Source organism: Mustela nigripes, chromosome 6 (assembly GCF_022355385.1).
Source record: "Mustela nigripes isolate SB6536 chromosome 6, MUSNIG.SB6536, whole genome shotgun sequence".
Lineage (NCBI taxonomy): Eukaryota > Metazoa > Chordata > Mammalia > Carnivora > Mustelidae > Mustela > Mustela nigripes.
Window position 1 is genome coordinate 68,508,652 of NC_081562.1, and position 14,310 is coordinate 68,522,961.

Here is a 14,310-nt window from a genome sequence, read left to right on the forward strand (position 1 = left end):
TCACACCATCTTTAATCACTTCCATTCTTTCCATTTGTTACTCATCTCACCAATAGGCATCCGTGTTGAATCTCTTATGGGGTCGGTAGAAAACCAAGCCAAATGGAGAAAAGAAAAGAACCACATCTGCAGAGAGTTACAAATCATTTTTGGATTCTAATCGGATTTCTTTGATTACAATTCTCATTATTTGAGTCAGTTATTTTCATCTTGAGCTGAGACAGATCACCCATAATGTGATACTTTACTCATCTGTTAAATGGAAATAAAGTGAACCACTTCCTTTACAGGAACTATAGAATGAAGGTGATGCATCTTCTTCTTGCTAACAAGAAGTACCCCCTCTTAAACAAGTCTTTGTCGGAAAATCAGACATCAAGGAAAATATAATGATTGGCCACTAAGATTTTTAAGGATAAGACAGTCTCCTTTATTCTTTTATGCATGCAAATAAATACAAATATAAAAAACAAGAGACTGTTCCCCCAATAGATCAACTGAAAATGGTTTTTTGCCTTCCCTAAAAAAATCAAGCTGGTTATTGTTACTACAGCAACAGACTGTCAGTATAAAGACTGGAGTTTTTCTGGCCTGCTTGACTACTGAACATAAGGAAATAAAACACTTTATTATTATTATTATTATTATTATTATTATTATTTTAAAATTTAAAAAATCAATGTCTTTATGTTTTTGTATGGTTGAGAAAAGAAATGTAGTAAGAAGAACTCCATTGCAAAAGGAAGTTTGGCAGGGGAACACTAAGAACATAAGCTAGGCCATGAGGCACAGAGTGTGCTATCTGTGACCTGCTAGTGGCTGGGGCGTGACCTCTTGGTTGGCCTGACTGGATTCTGAGTCCCTTCACTTGGCCTTGTTGTCCTCACTCTGGGGGGAAACACTAGGTTGGTGATAATGTGTGAATGAAAATTCATTCCCTCACCAATCAGCCAACACTTACTGAATTCATGCTATATACCAGGTACTTTTCCAGCTCCTGATACAGGGTTTGAACAAATGGACAAAATTACTGCCATCGTAGACTCACATTTTTCTGGAGGAGACAGGCCAAAACCAAATCAGTAAACCCACACATAGTGTCAGATAATGATAGCTGCCTTGAAAAAAATTTAAAGCATATTAAGACAGTAATGGGAAAATTTTTGAAAGAAGAGGAAAGCAATGAAAAAGTAAAAGAAAATCCAAACATTTTAATGTGCCTGTAACTAGGCCTGACATACATAGATTGTATGTGAATGTAGTACATCAGTCATATTTTTAAAAACAAAAATAGACTGAATAGTATCCTCTATTTACCAAGTATTAGGATCATTGCTGGGAAAAGTGAGCAACAACTTAGTGCAACAGACTAAAATATCACAAGCCCTTCACATGGCTAATGGAGGCCCCCAGATTTTTAGAACTTCAATTCTTTCAGCATCTCTATAGAGTAAATTTCCTAGTTTTCCAAATATGCGTAACTGCAAAACAAAACAAAACAAAAAAACCCATCTTTGGGATATTTTAATGTAGTTTCTTACAGAGAAAAGAAAGCTTAAATATTTTACTCTCTGGCTTGCAGTTTCACATAGAGAATTCTTTTATAGAATTTATGATTTGGGGAGGTAGTAATGGAAGAAAACATAAATAGGTTTGGAAAGAATTTGAACAGATTTGTGAATGGCAGAGCCATTCCTACCAACTAAGAAAAGCTTCAAGGTTTGGAATGTACATTCTACTAAGGAGTCTATAAAATGAGGTCCAGCCATGGGACAAAGAGAATCGGGAAAAGGCCCTACAGTTAGGAAAGACAACCAAGCCCTCTTTCCCTGCCGACTTGCACTGGCAGTAAATGACTGAGCTCCAAGAACACTGAACCACCCAGTATGGCAATTCCTGTATTGTTATCAGATTGTATTTTTTTCTTTATTGTCTTATGAAAAGCCTGGCACTGATCTGGACAACATGTAAGCATTATATTTTTATGTTGCCATAAAGCAACTGCAGTGATTGAGGTAAATGCACTTATTGCTCTTCTGATTGTCAGCATTTGGAATGGATTATAATTGAACCGTTTGCTTTCTTTCCCTGGGATGAAGATTATATTCTGCAAATGATTCTAAGGTGCTTCATAAATACTGTATGCATCAACATAGAAATGTGTGTTTCAGGGCGCCTGGGTGGCTCAGTTGGTTAAGCCTCTGACTATAGCTCAGGTCAGGATCTCAGGGTGGTGGGATCAAGCCCCACTTTGGGCTCCAAGCTCAGTGGGGAGTGGGTTTGGGATTCTCTCTCTCCCTTGCCCTCTGCCCCACCTTCACTTGTGTCTGTGTGCACGTGCTTTCTCTTGCTCCTTCTCTCTCTCAAAAAAAATAAACAAATCTTTAAAAAAGGAAATGTGTGTTTTTACAATAGTCAGGATTGAGTAAAACAGGGTGTTCACACAGAACTCGGGAAATCTAACTTTTAGAACCTCACAGTTACATTTCTGTTACAAACTGCTCTCTTCCTCCTCTAAAGATTTTGTGTGTATTTGTTTGGGGCTTTGCGGGAGGGGATGTTTTCCTTTAAATCCTTGTTAATCTTCAGACTACCAGGGTCATATCTTCTTGGGTTAATCTTGCTCTCCCACATTGACTGAATTGTGTCAAGCTCCCTTGAGAACTCCATCAAGGTGAACAGTTGACAAAGAGAAACCGATAGCAGTTTTAATGAAACTTTAGCAAAAAGCTACTTATACATGAGCTTGTCGGGCTTGGGCCATGGGCTCAGCTCTCTCTTTTCCAGTCTCAATCCTCCACATACTCCCATTAATACTCTCCACACTAGGGCATTTTTCATCCTTTCCAATTCAGAGAATTGGCAAGGGGAGCCTCATTAGCACGAGTTCTGAGTGGTGAAACATTGTGTTTCAACCCATTTCTTCTGACGGCACGACCTGACGAGGCAGGCAGCAGTGGTCCTTTGGAAGATCCTGTCAGTCAGTTAATTAGTGGCAGAGCTCATGTGTGCACACAGGATATTAGCATATGGTCCTCACTGAAGGGTGACTTCTATTCACATTTTAAATCCTGAAAAATGGAAGCCAAAATGTTAATAAGCTAATAAGACTTTAATTTTTTTCAGATTTGGACACTGATTTTATGAAATTGCAAAATTAGCACATTCTCCCTTCCCTTTTTACACTAATTTATTTTGAAATGCATAGACTGTGAAGATTGTGCAAATCACACCATCTCAGTAATGTCTGTGCTTGCTACAGGTTTACAGCATTGATCTGCGTCTTTCAACTTCTCTTTCTTTTCCTCAATTTTCAGCCCAGCTGGGATATGGGATATGGGCTCATTTGCCTTTCATATTTATTTGTTCATGTTCCGCAACCCAGACCAAGTCTCAGCTATTTATTTTAGTTGCCATTTAGTCCTTAGAAGAACAAGGTTCTACTTTCACTTTTGAAATACTTGTCTGCCTTCAATGCTTTATCAATGTATATTATTTTGGTCAGGTCATCTTGACATCGTATGTCCTTCCTATGTTCTTACATCCTTGCCCTTGATTCTATTTGATTTGCTTTTATTCACATGCATGTGTGTGTGTGTGTAAGTTTGTGGTGAAGACTAGGGTGAAGAGGAGAGCAATTAAGGTCTTCTTGGGCCTGTGGTACCAGTAGCTTCTCTTAATCCAAGGAAGGATCTGAAATACACCATTAACACCTTTGCTCTTACACCCTTGAAGGACTCTCAAATCAAATCTCCTAGAGATTTCCCAGAAAACAGACAAGTTCCCTAGAAATTGCTATACAGACCAGCTTGGATTTCCTCTCCAAATCCAGGCAGTCTTGGGGCTATGAGGCAAATAAAAGCAGAGATTTCTGAAAATAGAAATTTGCTTTGGTAAAGACCCAAAACTCTCCAGACTAATGTATTTTCTCTTTTGATCAGGCTGGTAAAAATGGTTAATCTTGGAGCATGTTCCATGTGGGGAAGAGAAATATAATGGGCAAAGAGAGGAATTATATAGATGTTCACATGTTATTGACTGAAAAGGTTTGGGGGTAAGCAGGTCAAGATCTCTCTTTTCATTGAGAGCACACTGAAAGTAAATGATCTGTACATGGTAGGCACTCAGAAAACATTTAATTTAAAAATATCTAATATTTATTGCTTATCAAAAAACTTTATTTTTTATTAAAAAATAAATAAGCTAAAATATTTTGAAGTAGCTTCCAGAGCTCTATAAGCAACAATCAGGTAGAGAGACGGACTAACCAGCCAGTGCTTAGCAAGCTGCGAGAAAGAGCAGGAATGAGGCACACGGGATGATCCTGCTTAGCGTACTCTTCTGGGGCCTCTTCCTGGCCAGTGCACTGGCATCTCCACTGTTCCACCCTAAACTTGGTTATGTGACCCCAGGCTTTCAAGGGTCACCACAAAAGTGATCTCAGTCAGCCCCAGATGCCATGGTCACTGGTTTGGCACAAGCTCTCCCACATCTGTCCAGGCCCCTCAGCTGAGGAAACTCTCACACTCCCAGGTCCCAGTAACTCTGTGGGTGTCCCAGTCCTGGTCAAGCTCTGCCTGCAGGCTGTTGTCCTTGCTGACTTATACCTAACAGGAAGCGTGAAATTAGGCAGAAGCTATTTGCTTTCCATCTGCTGCACATTCCTCAGTCCCCCCTCCTTTGTACTCATGGAAGCATTTCCCCTTAAGGTTCACTCTGGCCTAGTACCAATGCCAGTCAAATCAGGACAGAGAGAAGCTGAGAAGCTTTTGCCCTCTCCTACTCCTCCCGCCTCAACCTAAGCAGATAAGGCCTGGAATTAGTCTTGCAGACATAGACAAGAGATTCAGAAGTCTGGGAATGATCCTTGTCCTACCTGTGCCATACTGATCCCTTTTGTACCACTATGTTTTACACTTGGACTTTTGTTGAACGTATCGGTGCCCTGAAGTCTTTCCTTATACTTCAGCTCAGTGGGTTAGCTGGGCCTTGCCACCCTGCCTCACTTTGGCTCAGCCCTGTTGCATCACTTGGCCCCATAATGCTACTTTTCACCTGACTTTATGGACCCCTACTTCCAGGAATCCAGATTCTCATTACTTTGGTGCTCCTTTGGGTTCCTGTCTAGGCTGAGCTAGAACTTGATATGGCCACACTACTTTTGACTACATATTTGAGCCTTTGGCTAGTTTCTGGGAAACCAGAGTCATAGCTGTGTCAGTTTTCACAACCAAAGTACTCATTTCCTATTGTTGTATACTGACATTTGCCACTGAGTTCCCAGTACTCATTCATGTATCTGTGTGCCACATAGAAGCACACGCCCTTCTTTTCTGCTTGTTAGTGCTGTTGCCCGACACACAGTCCAGACCTCAAGCTGCCTCTAGCTGGCTGTAGTCCATGCCAGGCCTTGTGTCCTTGGCTGGGGCCCTGGTCCTGCATCTCCTAGCTAACCGTCTCTAGTAGCTAGTTATGTCTTGCCAGGACAGAAGATCCTTTCAGGCCATTATTGTTCTGAGTGATTATTTCACTTACCCGTCAGCATCCTGGTATACTCCATCATCTTCACATGATTGGATGACTCTGTCCAAGCTGCATCAAGAATATCAGTGCTTAATAAATATCTGTTGTCACTGACTTGATTCAGTTTGCCCAATTGTAGAGTTCCTTATTGTAAGTTGCACACCCTCAGAGAAACTCAATGAAAATGAACTGAACTAAGGCAAACAAATTGGGTGAGAGTTGATGGCTTTAAGATGGAATTATTTATAAAAAATATCAACAAAGTGTTTGAAGGTTTCTAGTGCATCTCTTAAGTGCTGACAGAGAAATGGAGGCAGAGAAAAACAGTGTCAAGCTGATTCCTAATTGAAAATTATGCAGACATAAAGATGAAGTATACTTAAATCAACAGGATTTGATATTTGAAATTCCAATCAATCACAGCTAGTCAGTAAAAGCTAGATCAAGGAGAAGCTACATTAAAGACTAATCTGTGTATCACAGATGAAAGTTTCTATCTTCTTCTTAAACCTTCAGCTCCATATCCTCTCTTACTGTTGGGATAAAAGTAAGCCACTATCAATCCTATCCTTCATTTCTTTTTCTACCCTCACAGTGCATCTACATTAACTCCTCAGCCTTTTCCTTTGGAAGGCAGAACAGTGAAATGGGAAATGAACATGAGTTTGGGTCCTAAAAGACTATATTTGTAACTTATTAACAGTGTGACATATAAAAAGATATATTACCTGTGTAGGCATAAAATAAATAAATAAATTATACAAAGGCATCTGTACAAAATGAGAATTACCATCTATCTCCAGGTGTGTGCAATGACCAAATGATAAAATTTCTGTAAAATACCTCACAGAGTATCCAGCTCCACAGATAGCCATTTTGTATGCCTTCTTTCTCTCCTTTTCATATTTTCTTTCTAAGGAAGAGGAACCCATCTCCAAGGCTGTCATGCCTCCTGTGCTGACCTATTGTCTCAGCTCTCCTGCAACTGGTTTCCTCACACATCTGCCCATTCTTTAGCATGTGAAGTATCTCCCCTTCCCAGGTACCTTCTACTAAGCCTTTGATAGGCACATATATACCCTATTCTGGAGAGTAGCTTTTACCTATTGTTTTCTTAGTTTCTAATGATCTCCTTCTTTTCAAATTCAATACTAAAATGATTGGTTTCACCATCAATTTTGTTACCACATGTCATATTAATTCTTTAATGCTTGCAGAAACTATTAAGTCCATCTAGAAGGAAATTTCCAGCATCTCGAATGCTGTCCTTCTAGCCTGATGGGATTACTAGTAACTTTGAAGTATTGTCTATGCTTATCAGATGATTTTGTTTTCACATGTATGAAAAGTTTAGTATATTAGAACTAGTACATTGAAAAAGATGCCTTATAGAAAAAAAGAAGACACTGAGAATACAGGTCATAGAATTTAAAAATTACGTCAATTTGTATTTTCATAAACATTAAAAAACTGTATTTTTGGAGCAAGGTATGATCTCTGAATTGTCCAATATAACATCCTATAGGAAGGGAACTTTAGATACAAATGATACAAAGATAGATAGATAGATGGATAGATAGATGATAGATAGATAGATAGATAGATAGATAATAGATAGATGATAGAGTATTGAATTGTGTTAGTGTCCCTTTAAGAAAAATTTATTATTTTGGTCTGTTTTGCATAGACTGAAACCCTTCCAGAAACATCATACATTACGCATTTAGTAAACTACAGCAGTTTTACCTAATTGCTCCTTTAGGGGCTAATGACCCCTTTTGCTGCTTTATTTAAAACACCTGATGCAATCAGCATGGCAAAAGGTGTTCTCAGTCTCATACACTGCTTTGTAAATTTACATTTAGTTCAAAATCAAATGCAATTTCAAGGTCTCTTAAAAAAAAATTCTAACCTTGGGGCGCCTGGGTGGCTCAGTGGGTTAAGCTGCTGCCTTCGGCTCAGGTCATGATCCCAGGGTTCTGGGATCGAGTCCCGCATCGGGCTCTCTGCTCAGCAGGGAGCCTGCTTCCTCCTCTCTCTCTCTCTCTGCCTGTCTCTCTGCCTACTTGTGATCTCTCTCTGTCAAATGAATAATAAAAAATCTTTAAAAAAAAATTCTAACCAACCTAGTATACTGTAGGCATTGCTTTAAGTTATACATTTGCTGAAATTTGTGAAGGTGACTTTGGCAAATGGATTTTTGTCTTTAAATAGCTTCAGTTTGCTGTATATGCAAAATGATTTGAACATAATCAACCATGGAAATTCACTGAATATGTCCTTTGCTCTAATAATATTGAAAATCACAGCATAACCTGAAGGACTTCATTTACTTAAGAAATCGGTGTATAATTTATAAAGGCACCATGTAGAAAACTTATCAAGAGTCCATGCCCAGTATACTTCTCTGTTATAATTATTATTTGTACAGGTCGATTTGTGGATTGGATTTTATTTATTTTTGAATACATACTTAATTTCTTGGTCATTTAAAAATGTGTAAGCTTCAAATTTTCTTTAAAAATAACTTTCTGTAGGAAAATGAATAATAGTTTAGAACTACTTCTCTGTTCATAGAATCTGAAACCATAGAGTTGGAAGGGACCAAAAAATAATATAGTCCAATGTCCTTAATAGACAAGCAAAGAGAGGCCCTGAAGAGATCAAGTGGCTTTCCAAAGTCCATTTCTGCCTACAAATTGGTGACTAAACTAGAATAAGCACCTAGTTTATGAGAGATTTGGTTCCATGGGAAAAACGAGGGCACACACACACTTATGAAAGGATTTTTTAAGAAGATTTATTTACTTGTTTGAAAGAGAGAGAGAAAACAAGTGGAGGGAAGGGGCAAAAAGGAGGGGAAGATAAAATCTTAAACTGACTCCCTGCTGAGCACAGGGCTTGATCTCAGGACCCTGAGATCATGACTGGAGCTGAAATCAAGAGCTGGGTGCTTACCTGACTGAGCCATGTAGGCACCCCACTTATGAAAAGATTTTTAAAGAATTAAAAACTTATTTCATCCAGTTCATGGCAATATAATACAGAAGAAACAGATTTAACTTTGGAAAATCATTACTCTAATAGGTACTTTTCTATATAGAGAGAGTATCATTTTGTATTTATTCATATTTTAATGAAAATGAGTAAAGCAACAATTCATTTGGAGTTTCACAAATTAAGGATTTCATTAGTTCCACTGATAGAAAAGAGATTTCTTTCTTTTTGTTTTTTTTAAAGATTTTATTTATTTATTTGATAGAGAGATCACAAGTAGGCAGAAAGGCAGGCGGGGTGGGGGGGGGGGAAGCAGGCTCCCTGCTGAGCAGAGAGCCCGATGCGGGGCTTGATCCCAGGACCCTGGGATCATGACCTGAGCCGGAGGCAGAGGCTTTAACCCACTGAGCTACCCAGGTGCCCCAGAAAAGAGATTTCTTAGGCAAGTGTGTAGTATGAACATTATAACGGGAGGGGCTCCTGGGGAGCTCAGTTGGTTAAGCTTCTGACTGGATTTTGGCTCAGGTCTTGATCTCAGGGTTGTGAGATCAAGCTCTGAGTTAAGCAGGGAGTCTGCTTAAGACTCAAATAAGTAAATAAATCTTTAAAAGAAAAAAGAAAATTATAATGGGAAAGTTTACATACATGCTTTAATCATTTGCAAGTGTTGCCCATTTATATATATAAATGTAGCCATTGCTAAAGTGGATTATTAATTTCACTAATATGCAACTCTTATCTATTCTTTATGAGATTATCTTCTATACTGGTTTAACCTAGGTTTGGTGGTTGTTTATAACTGAAAATATGAAAGTGGTAGAATTGAATATAGAGTATGTTTAGATTCTAAGGTTCCACTCACAATGGTCTGTACTATAGGATGCAGTGTCTGTAGTATATAAACTCTGAAGATTTGCTTTGGGTGCTATTTCTCTGAAAATTGATAGGCTACATATTTACAGCCTATTTTTTCTTCCTATAATAATCAAAGAAATATTAAAAAAAAAAACAGGGACTTATATTGGTGGCAAACATATATTGGTGGCAAATATATATTGGTGGCAAACACTGCTATTCTCAACCCAGCCACTCTTTCAAAGGGTTTTGAAAAAAAAAAAAATCACAAGTAAAAACAGATCCAGGGGCCAGTCCATAAGTAGGAAAGCAGAACTATCCAAAAGGGAGATTAGATGCTACACACCAAAATGAGTCTAAGACAGAATAATCAAACAACAGATTAGGGGCAGGGGAGAGGCCAGAGCAACTCAGGGGTAGGGGTCATGAGAGATAAGAAGTAACAGAGGGAGGTAGAAACTAGGATGGCTTCATAACCCATTTAGAAACATGACACTGTGTCACATAATGTCTACTAAAAGCACCTGGCTTGCTCTGGTAGGGCTAGGGACACTATCATGCCCACGACCATGTCTCCTAGATTCTGGTTTGCCATTTATTAAAATTGTTAATGAACATCTGCAATGTGTGCAAGGTATTGAGACCACATGAGGAATAAGATGAAGTCATTGCACTTAAAAAGTTCAATCTAGTGGAGTGCAGAAACTCATATATATTGAAGACCCACCGTGCGCTGGACATGGCAGAAGGTATTTTATATACAATGTCAGCTATGGGTTGAATTGTGATGTCCAAAAAGATATATTGAAGTTCTAACCCTCAGTACCTCAGAATGTGATCTTACTTGGGAAAAGGGTTGTTGCAGATATAATTAGTTAAGATGAGCTCATACTGGAAGACAATGAATGGGCCCTTAATCCAATGTCACTGGTGTCCTATTAAGAAGAGAAGAGACCCATGAAGAATATAATGTGAAGACAGAAACAGAGATCCGAGGGGCCGTATCTATAAGCTAAAAGCACCAGGGATTGCTGGCTGTCACCAGAACCTAAAAGACACATGGAACAGATTCTCCCTAGTATCCTCAGAAGGAATCAGCCTTGCTGATACCTTAATTGGGGACTTCTAGCCCTAGACTGTACTGGGAACTATTGTTTGGAGTCACCCAGTTTGTAGTGCTTCAGAAACTAATAAACTATCTAATTTAGTTCTTATAAGAATTTAAATTGTAAGTAGTATTAGCCCCACTTAAAATGGGGCTAAAATGTATTTACAACTTACCTTATTCCCAAAGATATAACTATGGGATTGGATAGAACTGAATTCACATTTTCGCATGCCAACAACTAACTAGAAAAATTTGGGAAAACTATTTAAACTTTCTTAAGCTTACATTTGCTCTAATGTAAAGTGGAGGTCATCCTATTGGGGTGCATACTCCCTGATTTACACTAGCTGCTAGGACTCTAATAACCAAATTTGTAGCCCAAGTATACAAGATCCCAGGCATACGTCTTGTGTTTAAAAATCTTTTGGTATCGTGTAAACTTTTGTTAAGGCGCTATAAATTTATGGAATTGTAAATTAAGTTAAACCTAAACATAATTTTAGATAAGGCTAATGCCAGTAGAATACCAACCATAAATTATATGACGGGATTAAAAACATTCCATCAAAGTCCAAATGAGTGGCCTCCAAAGCAAGGTTTTACACTCCATGAGATGACATGATCTATTGGGATGAAGGAAGAAAATGTTAGTGTTTGTATTTAGCTTTTATCACACACACAAAAAAAAGAAATAAGCTTTCCTAATATTTACTAAATCTTGACAATCATACCCTCACTTGATCCATATGAGGGCAGCCAAAAGTGAGAACCAGAGTGAGAGTGGGAGTTCATGGTTGACTACAGTGCAGTGGTTCTTCAGTGAAGCCCTGTTGTAAACTGTTGCACCTGGTGTGTGCCCACTTAACTGAATTTAAAAATCACCTTAGCATTAAATAAGCTTACCCTCAACAAAATGGACACTTGGCTTGAAAAGAGGCCTGCAAACAAATGGTGGATAGAAGGTAACATGCAAACACAGGTGAAGAGGAAAATTGCAGAATGGACTCTTTTACTCCTAGAAAAAAGCTCTTTTTCACCTACATTGTTAAACTACAACAATGGTGATTTAATTGGATATGACAAGAAGTTAGCCCCTAAAATTCAAAATCATTAACAAGATTATTTGAAATGTGAATTTATACCAATCATCATTAATGAACTCTAAGTATATATTGTGCTTTGAAATATTAGCTGAAAGTAAGATATATTAATTATTTTGTAAATACAGATGCTCACATTGGTATTGTTGCTCAAAAATATTTACTATAGTAGCATACGCTTATAAAAGGTTTGAGGATAAATTGCCTAAACAATAAATGTATGCTAATCATTACCCTCTTCCTAAATCTCTCTTTAAGCTTCCTTACAGAGTTATTTCTGTAATTACTAAACCACCACAGGGAGAGTCATCAAAGTGTTTTAAAGGATGGATCTAATGTGACAGGTACAGAAACATAATTTATTAGCAGCCTTGATAATTCTCTCAGTGTCTCCACTGGCATTGTCCAGTAGAACTTCATACAATGACAGAAATGTCTCTCTCTGTGCTGTCCAATATGGTAGCTCCTAGCTACATGTAGCTATCAAGCACTTGAAATGTGGTTGATATGACTAAGAAATTAAAGTTTTCATTTTTAAAATTTTAATCATTTTTGAAATTTTAATTATTTAAAAAGTTTAATTATTTTAAAAATTTAAAATAAAATTTTAATTATTTTAATTATAATTAGTTAATTTAAATAGCCACACATGACTAATGCCTATAGTATTGAGTAGCGCAGCTCTAGAATATGAGGTCTGTGAGAGAGGTTGCTCAGTTCCTTCTAACAGTCCTTGGTTCGTAGCACAGTGCCTGGTACATATTTATCAAGTGAAATAGGGAGTCAGTAAATACAGCATGTATTACAGGAAGATAAAGAATAAACCCCAGGGCACACACACATATCATTATAATGACAACTGTACTCATTAACCTAGTATGGGGTGTGGAAACAATTTACTTAGGAAAATAACAATCAAAGGTCCTTTGCTTGCAGACTAATTCACAGAAGGTAGAATTCTAAAAAACAAAACAAAACAAAACGAAAACCAAATTTTCTGTATGATTAAACTGATGTACTAAGCAAATAAGATCCCATGAAACGCATAAAGTTTGTTAGAGCTCTGCCAGGGTATGAAATCACTAATCTCATGGGCTGACTTTTAAGTTGACTGCCCCTCATGTAGGAGCACATTCCCCTGTCATGCTTGTGTTCCTGGTTCCCCCACTAGGTCAATAGCAGGAATGTCAGGCCAGCCATCCTGTCCTTTCACTAATGTGTAACTAAGGAAACCTGGCTGCCTCAGCTATAACTATGACTTTGTGTGCCAGATTTCCAGGTCTGAGTATAACAGGCTAAAACTGTGGGAAACTACATTCAACAGACAACAAGAGCAGGCAGCGTTGGCATTTCCAAAGTCCAGACCATCACTGTAAATGGGGAATCAATTCTGGATTTTTCCAATTGGGTAATTAACTAGCTTATCTCTTTTCCTTGCTACACTATAAACACCTGACAGTTTGGAAAGTGGTTATATTTGTCACCACCGCTGATAAGAAAGAAGACTATTTTTTACAAATATGGAGATGGCATTTCTAAAATAATAAAAATTACGTGAATTGAAATGTTATTTTTTCATTTTTTATTTATTTTTTATAAACATATAATATATTTTTATCCTAAGGGTTCAGGTCTGTGAATCGCCAGGTTTACACATTTCACAGCACTCACCATAGCACATACCCTCCCCAATGTCCATAACCCCACCCCCCTTCTCCCAACCCCCCCTCCCCCCAGCAGCCCTCAGTTTGTTTTGTGAGATTAAGAGTCACTTGTGGTTTGTCTCCCTCCCAATCCCATCTTGTTTCATTTATTCTTCTCCTACCCCCTTAACCCCCCATGTTGCATCTCCACTTACTCATATTACAAAGATCATATGATAGTTGTTTTTCTCCTATTGACTTATTTTGCTAAGCATGATACCCTCTAGTTCCATCCACATCATCACAAATGCCAAGATTTCATTTCTTTTGATGGCTATATAGTATTCCATTATGTATATATACCACATCTTCTTTATCCATTCATCTGTTGATGGACATTTAGGTTCTTTCCATAGTTTGGCTATTGTAGACATTGCTGCTATAAACGTATGGGTGCACGTGCCCCTTCAGATCACTACGTTTGTATCTTTAGGGTAAATTCCCAGTAGTGCAATTGCTGGGTCATAGGGTAGCTCTATTTTCAACATTTTGAGGAACCTCCATGCCATTTTCCAAAGTGGTTGCACCAGCTTGCATTCCCACCAACAGTGTAGGACGGTTCCCCTTTCTCCGCATCCTTGCCAGCATCTGTCATTTCCTGACTTGTTGATTTTAGCCATTCTGACTGGTGTGAGGTGATATCTCATTGTGTTTTTGATTTGTATTTCCCTGATGCCGAGTGATGTGGAGCACTTTTTCACTTTGCAGATAATATGATACTGTATCTGTTGGCCATCTGGATGTCTTCTTTGCAGAAATGTCTGTTCATGTCCTCTGCCCATTTCTTGATTGGATTATTTGTTCTTTGGGTGTTGAGTTTGCTAAGTTCTTTATAGATATTGGACACTAGCCCTTTATCTGATATGTCATTTGCAAATATCTTCTCCTATTCTGTCAGTTGTCTTTTGATTTTGTTGACTCTTTCCTTTGTTGTGCAAAAGCTTTTGATCTTGATGAAATCCCAATAGTTCATTTTTGCCCTTGCTTCCCTTGCCTTTGGCGATGTTCCTAGGAAGATGTTGCA

General features: G+C 38.2%; 1 protein-coding gene and 1 long non-coding RNA gene across 16 annotated transcripts in view; one reads left to right on the top strand and one right to left on the bottom strand.

Moving 5' to 3' along the window:
• Positions 1–14,310, top strand: part of LMNTD1 (lamin tail domain containing 1) — a 497,491-nt gene that overhangs the window by 317,894 nt on the left and 165,287 nt on the right. The window lies entirely within an intron of this gene.
• LOC132019560 (uncharacterized) overlaps positions 5,535–14,310 on the bottom strand; it is a 16,527-nt gene continuing 7,751 nt past the window's right edge. Inside the window, exons 2-3 of the long non-coding RNA XR_009404803.1 lie at positions 11,015–11,106; positions 5,535–5,592 (exon numbers count right to left, since the gene is read on the bottom strand). This is a non-coding gene — a long non-coding RNA (uncharacterized LOC132019560). The remainder of the gene's footprint in view (positions 5,593–11,014; positions 11,107–14,310) is intronic.